Below are 10380 nucleotides of genomic sequence, written 5' to 3' on the forward strand. Positions count from 1 at the left end.
GCATGTGCTGACATCATGGAAAAAGAAGAAAAATAGGAAAATAAAAAATGTAGGGGGAAAGCAAAATGCTGCGGGGGAAGATAGACATGCGAAAATGAGGGCAAGAAAGTGCTGGCTATGACCGGCATAAGGTGTTGGGCAGAGAGATTTTTAAAAAGTACATGTTATATGACAGACTGGTGTGTGCGAAAAGACTTTTGAAAGATAATGAAATATGTTATTGTTGTTTACACTAAAAAGAAATGCTGAGTCGGATTTTTATTTCTTTCCTTTATCTTTTGTTTGTTTCTTTGCGACAAAGTATCAGACAACGTGCGGGTCTGAGTGGTTGAAATGTAATGTTATGGTTAAAGTGTAACGGTCATGCTACAGAGAGAGAGTATGCAATTTATTTTTTTTCCATGTTTTTAAAATTAGTTAAATTGCACATATACTTATTATATAAGCTTTATCAGTTTGATCTGATTTATTAAAAATGTTGTTTATGTCTTTTTAGGACGATGGCAAAGGTAGCGACGTGCAGCGTAGGATCTGTATGGAGCCTTTCAAATTGACTCTGGAGCAGGTCAACTTTCAATATGAGCCTCATTTGCCATCAAACGCACAACGAGATGCACAGATTGAACTTGATTCCTTCAGCAATGTTGTCAACTTTGATTCCGAATTCAACTTCAAGAGCACTGCGGCCACTTTGCCATATCCAACACATCCATCAGCCGTATTATTAGCTCCTTCTGGAATTCCAGGTAAGAACTCTTGCTGTGGTAGAGGGGGGGCATAGGTATATGATTCATATGTGCAATAATATATATTAAATAAGATTACATGACACACCTATTATAAATTATCTATACAGCCTCACAAATAATCATTACAATATTATAACATAATCACCTAATCATTGTATTTATATTTACCATAATTTGTTCTATCTATTTTTAAATGTATTCATATTATGGTGCCTCAATTCTTTTTATATCTGTCGATTTATTTATATATTTTTTATTTATTCATATATTTACCTATCTATTATTATACTTATTATATAATTTCATTATGTGTGTGTGTATATATATATATATATATATATAAAACCTTTCTTGGTTCTTGTATGTAGCCATAAGAGAATGAAAATGTCATATTCCAAAAATCATATAAATTGATCAAGTAGTTTTATTTTTAACTAAAGAAAATCAAATTTTTGGAGTAAGAAATTTCTCTACAATATATACTGATTATGTGTCTACTCCTCATGAGGAGAGAAGTATCACAACACTACACACACACACACACACACACGCGCACGCGTCAGATTAAATAACTCAATAAATCCATTTAATAATTTAGTTACTGTGTTGCATTACATTTTGAGAAGTGTGAAGGGCCAACGTTGCCTTCACATTTTCGACAAGTTTCAGAAAAATCTAATGGATGGGGCAAAAGTTATGAGGTTAAAAAGTGTCATTTTTTTCAATTTTTGCAACTTCTCACATTCATCATTTCTTCACTGTTTTTTGTGGCATCATCTCACATGCAGCACCAGACAGGGACCACGCACGTGCGGCTTAGTACTACTAAATAGTTAACTTTCCTAGATCCTTGAGAAAACCCATTTATTGCCAAATTCCATCTCTCAAATCCTTGAAAAGTGACAATATTTATCTTCCTGTTTATTTTATTGATCCCAAATAATCAACAAGGCCATTTTGTGGCAAAAACAGGATAATTCTTTATCAATCCTGGGTTTTTATGACTTCCATGAGCATTTAACAGTTTCAATTTTTCTCTTTCTTTCCCTTTTCTTTTTCTGCTCCTTTCTTTCCTTTCTTTTTCACCATCTTAATTTCAACATTTCTCTCTGTGGCATATCAACCCTTTTTTTTCAACTCTCTAATATTGTCACATTTTCTTCAATTATTAAAGCATTATTGGCAATCTGCCTCCTGCACGTCAAATAGGCAAATTCCTTTGAAACCTTTTTTTCTTTTCCTTTCTATTCATCTGTTAGAATTGGTTTATTCCCTAAACTTGTGTCACTTCAATTTGCACCTGACTCAAACCTTATCAAGGTTAACACTAGCTGATGTACTCGCTAACTGACATAGGGCCATTTATTATGCAACAATTTCATTAATTTACTATTATTTATTTTTTTTAATTCAATGATGGTTTTGATTTAAATAATAATAGCAGGGGTGCCCGGCATTGGCCGTGTGTTTGGAGGTGTGTGTTGAGCAAAAAAAGTGGTAGTAACAGGCAGGCTCGAACCCGTGATGCAAAGGCGGAAAAGAAAGTAAAAGAAAACCTAACATCTTACCGTTACGCTATGACGCGACAGGAAGTGAAACGCATTCTAATTTAGCGATGTCAATCAAAAAGTTGACTTGCAGAGATGGATAGTTAAGTGAATGAGTTTATGTAGGTGCAGAAATGAATGTCTGGCTTAATAATGCATTTAATTCTGGCTGTAGTCCAGTTTCTGCTGTATCTGTTTCCCCACAATGTTGAGGAAAACCAGCTCCCCCACTTAAAGGGAGGGGGCCTTTGTCAACGTCCAAATGAATAGCAATTGTTTGATATGAAGGGTTTCCCCCCACATTGATCAAAGCTGATTGCCTTTCTGGACGTCCCTGCCATAAGACCAGGAAGCTATTGACTTTGCTTTGATTAGTTTCACTTTTATATGAAAACTAGCAGGGCTACCCGGCGTTGCTCGGGACCGTATAAACAATGAAAAAACAAAAGCAGATATTGAACATATGTTTTATTCTTAGGGGAGACGAATCTTTCATCTCTATGTATTATTTGTTTTATCTACCCCCGGACTGGTATTGTTCATGTTTTATCCCTAGCATAGGTAATTTACAGCATGTATATGAAATTGTTTTACCTTAGGGAGAAGAGAACAGGTAATATACAACATAATGTGTCTATATTACATCCCTGGCAACGCCTAGAAACCAGCTAGAACATGTATTTCAGTCAATCTTTATTACATCCTGGGCTATGCCGGGAAACCAGCTAATCTCTATTTAGTGACTTGACCACCAAAATACCTCCCTAAGTGTGTCCTTTCTTTTGAACTTATTAGATATAGGTATCTAGAAATGTGTGTGAAATTTTGTTGAATGCATTGTTCACTATGATTTTCTTATTGTTCTACACAATATCAACTGTAGCGAAATAAAACAGTAAACTTAGTGTAGTGTTAGAATAAAGAGCAAAGGAAAAAATTAGAATCATATTCTGTAATTGCAAATCTAAATTTGCTAGCGTGTACCAGTATTTGCCAGGTTGTGGAAATTTGGAATTTATAACGTATGTAGTGGCCTTTTCCTAGATACCTATTGCTAAAAATTATACTTTCATTTTGTTAGAAAAATCTCTCTTCGGATGCCCTGCATCATCCAAAATAAAAACAAATATTTTTATAATTGTTTCAGTACATTGCTACACATTGTGAAATGTGTTGACGTTTGTAAAAAAAAATCATGAATGTGCTTATATTCCAAAAAAGAAAATATCAGTGCACAGTATTGAAAGTGTTTGAGATTCAAAAGTCTGTAACATTTCTACTAACTTCATAAGATGTCATGTGAGAAACTTAATTGAATATCAAGACATTATCTGAAGCGTTTTTATTTTGGTGTAACGTATGTGTTTACAGTGAACCGTAACTTTTAATAAACAGCTTGGTATGCAATGACATAGGCTAAGAATCTTAGACAAAATATATATAAATTGGAAAAATGTGTGAACAAATGAAAAAAAAATGATCCGCTCCACTTGATGACATCAAGCACAGTAATATTTTAGTGAAGAAAATATGAAATTGATGTTCAGTGATTAGTTTGGATGAATGAGAAAATGTAATTGTTTGATGCATAAAAAATAACTCATTTGCTGTATTTGATATTAAGCAGCAAAATATAGTGATTTGAATATTAAGGAAAACATCAAATCAGATTATATAAAAAAAAAGATGAAATTAGAAAATATATATTTTCTGTTTATGAGTTTTGCCAATCAAAATTTTGTGGCAGAAATTGGGTGATTACCATGCAATTTTATTTTGATAAAATTCTTAAATTATTTCAATGTTTATTATAATTTCTTATTAGTGACTTGTTATCATCAAAATCCGCCCCAAAGAGTGTCCTTTCTTTTATTAGGTATCAGAATAGGTATCCAGATTTCTACTTCTATACAAATGTGATATTTCGGATCTGTAGATAAACAATTTGTTGCATATATAAGCTGAGAATTGTTCTCTCTCATTCTCTCTCTCACACACCCACACATTCTCACTTTTATAGATATAATAGATAAATTATGCTAGATATATTTCCATGTGTCTGAATAATCTATATACAAATTTTCAAATCTGTAGATAAAAAATTTGTTGAGTATATAGGTTGAGAATTGTTCTCTCTCTCTCTCTCTCCTCTCACGCATGCTCACTTTTATAGATATAATAGATAGATTATGCTAGATATATTTCCATATGTCTGAATACACTATATAAAAATTTTCTAATCTGTAGATAAAAATTTGTTGAATATAAAGGGTGAGAATTGTTCTTACTCTCTCTCTCTCACACACAGACATATTCTCACTTTTATAGACATAATAGATAGATTATGCTAGATATATTTCCATATGTCTGAATACCCTATATACAAATTATCTAATCTGTAGATAAAAAATTTGTTGATTATATAGGTTGAGAATTGCTCTCTCTCTCACAGACACACACATTTTCACTTTTGTAGATATAATAGATAGATTATGCTAGATATATTTCCATATGTATGAATACCCTTTATAACAAATTTAAAATCTGTAGATAAAAAATTTGTTGAATATATAGGTTAAGAATTGTTCTCTCTCTCTCTCTCTACCTCACACACACCCACACACACAAACATTCTGACTTTTATAGATATAATAGATAGATTATGCTAGATATATTCCATATGTCTGAATACCCTATATACAAATTTTCTAATCTGTAGATAAAAAATTTGTTGAATATTTTCAACCCTTATCCTCGAGTGGCGTCTGGGCCTTGATAAGTAGTAATGCGTATTTAGCAAAATATAAATATATATATATATAACAAATTTACTGAATTTCCATTACTAACGATTACTGTATTGTCCAATTGACTACTGCGCTTTTCAACCCTTATCCTCGAGTGGCCTCTGGGCCTTGAGAAGTAGTAATTACTAACGATTACTATATTGACCAATGGACTACTGCACTTTTTAACCCTTATCCTCGGGTGGCCTCTGGGCCTTATTGTCCAATTGACTACTGTGGACTTTTTAACTCTTATGCTCGAGTGGCCTCTGGGCCTTGATAAGTGGAAATGACCAAGTAACAAAAAATAGGTATATAACAAATTTACTGAATTTCCATTACTAACGATTACTATATTGTCCAATTGACTACTGTGCACTTTTCAATCCTTATCCTCGAGTGGCCTCTGGGCCTTGATAAATGGTAATGCGTATGTAACAAAATATACATATATATAACAAATTTACTGAATTTCCATTACTAACGATTACTATATTGTCCAATTGACTACTGCACTTTTAAACGCTTATCCTCGAGTGGCCTCTGGGCCTTGATAAGTGGTAATACCATCGAGTGGCCTCTGGGCCTTAATAAGTGGTTGTGCCTAAGTAACAAAAAATAGGTATATTACAAATATCCCGCATTTCCATTACAACCGACTACTACGGTGCACTTTTCAATCCTTATCCTCGAGTGGCCTGTGGGCTTTGATAAGTGGTAATGCGTATTTAACAAAATATTAATATATATATAACAAATTTACTGAATTTCCATTACTAACAATTACTATATTTTGTCCAATTGACTACTGCACTTTTCAACACTTATCCTCTAGTGGCCTCTGGGCCTTGATAAGTGGTAATGCCTATCTAAACAAAATATAAATATATATATAACAAATTTCCCGACTTTCCATTACTAACGATTACTATGTTGTCCAATTAACTACTGCCATTTTCAACCCTTATCCTCGGGTGGCCTCTGGGCCTTATTGTCCAATTGACTACTGTGCACATTTAACTCTTATCCTCGAGATGTATCTGGGCCTTGATAAGTGGAAATGCCTAAGTAACAAAAAAATAGATATATAACAAATTTCCCAAATTTGACTACTGTGCACTTTTCAACTCTTATCCTCGAGTGGCCTCTGGGCCTTGATAAGTGGTCATATATATTTTTTACAAAATAAAAAAAAAGGTTGGAGTCGCTGAATAACTCATCCTCCCGTTAAAGCGGTTCCATCCTCTTTCCCCAATTTGACTACTGTGCACTTTTCAACTCTCGTCCTCGAGTGGACTATGGGCCTTGATAAGTGGTAATACATATTTTATGAAAAATATATATATATATATATATATATATATATATAACAAAATAGGTTGGAGTTGCTGAATAACTCATCCTCCTGTTAAAGCGGTTCCATCCTCTTTCCCAAATTTGACTACTGTGGACTTTTTAACTCTCATCCTCGAGTGGCCTATGGGCCTTGATAAGTGGTAATACATATTTTTTTATAAATATATATATATATATACCAAAACAGGTGTGAGTCGCTGAATAATTCATCCTTCTATTAAAGCGATTAAATCCTCTTTCCCAAATTTGACTACTGTGCACTTTTAAACTCTCATCCTCGTGTGGCCTATGGGCCTTGATAAGTGGTAATATATAGTTTGTACAAAATATATATATATATATATATATATATATATATAACAAAATAGGTTGGAGTCGCTGAATCACTCATCCTCCCGTTAAAGCGGTTCCATCCTCTTTCCCGAATTTGACTAATGTGCACTTTTCAACTCTTATCCTCGAGTAGCCTATGGGCCTTGATAAGTGGTAATATATTTTTGTTATAAATATATATATATATATATATATATATATATAAAAAATAGGTTGGAGTCGCTGAATAACTCATCCTCCCGTTAAAGCGGTTCCATCCTCTTTCCCGAATTTTACTACTATGCACTTTTCAACTCTCATCCTCGAGTGGCCTATTGTCCTTGATAAGTGGTAATATATATTTTTTAATAAAAGTATATATATATATATATATATAAAAAAATAGGTTGGAGTTGCTGAATAACTCATCCTCCCGTTAAAGCGGTTCCATCCTCTTTACCGTATTTTTTATACAGTGCACTATTCAACTCTCATCCTCGAGTGGCCTATTGTCCTTGATAAGTGGTAATATATATTTTTTAATAAATATAGATATAAATATATATATAAAAAAACAGGTTGGAGTCGCTGAATAACTCATCCTCCCGTGAAAGCGGTTCCATCCTCTTTCCCGAATTTGACTACTGTGCACTTTTCAACTCTAATCCTCGAGTGTCCTATGGGCCTTGATAAGTAGTAATATATATGTTTTACAAAAATATATACATACATATATATAACAAAATAGGTTGGAGTCACTGAATAATTCATCCTCCTCTTAAAGCGGTTCCATCATCTTTGCCGAATTTGACTACTGTGCACTTTTAAACTCTCATCCTCGTGTGGCCTATGGGCCTTGATAAGTGGTAATATATATTTAAAAATAAATATAGATATAAATATATATATACCAAAATAGGTTGGAGTCGCTGAATAACTCATCCTCCCGTTAAAGCGGTTCCATCCTCTTTCCCAGATTTGACTGCTGTGCACTTTTCAACTCTAATCCTCGAGTGTCCTATGGGCCTTGATAAGTAGTAATATATATTTTTTACAAAAATATATACATACATATATGTAACAAAATAGGTTGGAGTCACTGAATAATTCATCCTCCTCTTAAAGCGGTTCCGTCATCTTTGCCGAATTTGACTACTGTGCACTTTTAAACTTTCATCCTCGAGTGGCCTATAGGCCTTGATAAGTGGTAATAGTTTGTACAATAGTTTGTACAATATATATATCTATATATATATATTACAAAATAGGTAAGAGAGAGAGAAGAGGGTGAGAGAGAGAGAAGAGAAAGAGGTAGAGAGAGAAGAGGGTGAGAGAGAGCAGAGAAGAGGGTGAGAGAGAGCAGAGAAAGAGGGTGAGAGAGAAAGAGGGTGAGAGAAGTGAAAGAGGTAGAGAGAGAAGAGGGTAAGAGAGAAAGAGGGTGAGAGAGAGAAGAGGGTGAGAGAGAGAGAGGTAGTGAGAGAGAGATAAGAGAAAGAGGTAGAGAGAGAGAGAAGAGGGTAAGACAGAGAGAGAGAGGGGTAGTGAGAGAGAGAGATAAGAGAAAGAGGTAGAGAGAGAGAGAGAAGAGGGTGAGGGAGAAAGAAGAGGGTGAGAGAGAGAGAAGAGGGTGAGGGAGAAAGAAGAGGGTGAGAGAGAGCAGAGGGAGAGAGAGAGAAGAGAAATAGGTAGAGAGAGAGAGATGAAGGTGAGAGAGAGCAGGGAAAGAGGGTGATAGAGAAGAGAAAGAGGTAGAGAGAGAGAGAGAGAAGGGTGAGAGAGAGCAGAAAAAGAGGGTGAGAGAGAGAGAAAGAGGGTCAGAGAGAGAGAGAAGAGAAGAGAAAAAGGTGTACACAGAGAGTGAGAGAGAGAAGAGGGTAAGAGAGAGAGAGAGAGAAGAGGTTGAGAGAGAGATAAGAGAAAGAGGTAGAGAGAGAGAGAAAGAGGATGAGAGAGAGAAGAGAAAGAGAGAGACGGAGATGGAGGAGGAGAAGAGAAGAGAAAGAGAGAGAGAGAATTTTATAGTAGGTAATCTTGGGACATGTTGTGCATCTTTTTTATTATAGTAATGTAAGTGGATGTGCACTTGCCTCCCCCCTCCCCCCTATAAACGCGGTTCCATTCATAAGAAAACAAACTCGTATAAAAGTAATTTTCGTGTATTTAAGCGGCCTTATACTGATAGCCACCCCTCCCCCTTCCAGTTTAACAGAGTTAGGAGGTAAAAACAAAATGGCTAAAGTCTTGTTTACATGGTAAACTATAGCAAAGAGCATAGTCATCTTTCTTCGCCGGTAAAAAACTTCAAGCAAAAATAAAAACATTTTCCCTACGTCAATTTTTATGTAATTTTGGGATTCTTCTTTTTGAAGTGCGATAAATCCGTTGGTAATAACGGTTCGACTCTTAAACTAATATTTAACTGTGTTATAGTATCAATGATACTCCTCGCAGGCAGCTTTAATGTACGTCAGAGGCTCAGCGTAGCCGACATTTTACTGAGCTGACGTCACGTCACGTGACAGCTAATGAATAATGTTAAAATGACAGGTTTTTTGGGGGGCCCCCCTGGGAGAAAAATGATCAGTTAACCCCCTTCTAGTTGTCCGTTTGACGTGAAATTTCGATATTTGTCATCCGGGTGATCAAGGTGCAATATGCTACCTAATTTGTCAACTTTGGTTGTGTCTGTCAAAAGTTTTAGCGTTACAAACAAACATACATACATACATACATACACACCGATTTTTGCCTTTTATATATATAGATTTTTGCCTTTTATATATATAGAAGACAAACGAATACCGGAAACCAGGGATTTTTTTAAAACTCGATCAAATAAAAAATAGAGATGTATTTGAATCTGAGATATTATAATCTAGGGAGTATAAGGAAAGTTCATCAAAATAGTAACCTTGTCGAGAAGTCTGGCAAAAAAAGCCCTTCTTTGACATACACAAACATGCGCGCCCATTTTGCCTTTTATATTATAGATTAGCGGGGGTACCCGGCGTTGCCCGGGTGTTTGGAGGTGTCTGTGTAGGAGGGAGGGTAAAGAATAAGCGAAGTAATAACCCTGTTCAAACTTTTTTAAAAAATTGGAAAAACAAAACAAAACAAAAAAACAGCAAACGGACGTAAAAAATTGGCTAAACAAAAACAAAAAAAATGAAAAAAAAATATTAACGTGTTTGGAAAAACAAAAACAAAAAAAAACAGTGAAAAGCAAAAAAAAAAATGTATAAATAGCCTTGTTTCAATATTAAAAGTTTAAAAATCTAAAAAAAAAAATATATCTGATAACTGGGATTGAACTTGCAATCTTAAGATAACGACGCTGTCCGGAAAAAAATCTCAAAAAACAGCACACGGACGTAAAACTTCTTTTAAAAAAATCGGATATAAACAAAAACTAAAGAAAAGGAGAAAAAAAAAAACACCGAAAAGTGGAAAAAAATATGGTATAAATAACCTTGTTTCAATATTAAAAGTTTAAAAATCAAAAAAAAATGAATTTGATAACTGGGATTGAACCTGTAATCTTAAGATAATGACGCTGTCATTTAATCCATTGCACTATGAACGTGTCGATGAATCTAGGTAATAGTAGGTAATATTTTAACGAATTCAAGG

General features: G+C 34.4%; 1 protein-coding gene and 1 long non-coding RNA gene across 2 annotated transcripts in view; both read left to right on the top strand.

Moving 5' to 3' along the window:
* LOC145261021 (uncharacterized) overlaps positions 1 to 897 on the top strand; it is a 30859-nt gene extending 29962 nt beyond the window's left edge. The window contains exon 2 of the long non-coding RNA XR_013864384.1: positions 497 to 897. This is a non-coding gene — a long non-coding RNA (uncharacterized LOC145261021). The remainder of the gene's footprint in view (positions 1 to 496) is intronic.
* Positions 1 to 10380, top strand: part of LOC145261018 (uncharacterized) — a 174720-nt gene that overhangs the window by 83699 nt on the left and 80641 nt on the right. The gene's annotated exons all lie outside the window — the stretch shown is intronic.

The sequence above is a fragment of the Euprymna scolopes genome, chromosome 37 (assembly GCF_053919585.1).
Source record: "Euprymna scolopes isolate OS-2025 chromosome 37, ASM5391958v1, whole genome shotgun sequence".
NCBI classification, from domain to species: Eukaryota; Metazoa; Mollusca; class Cephalopoda; order Sepiida; family Sepiolidae; genus Euprymna; species Euprymna scolopes.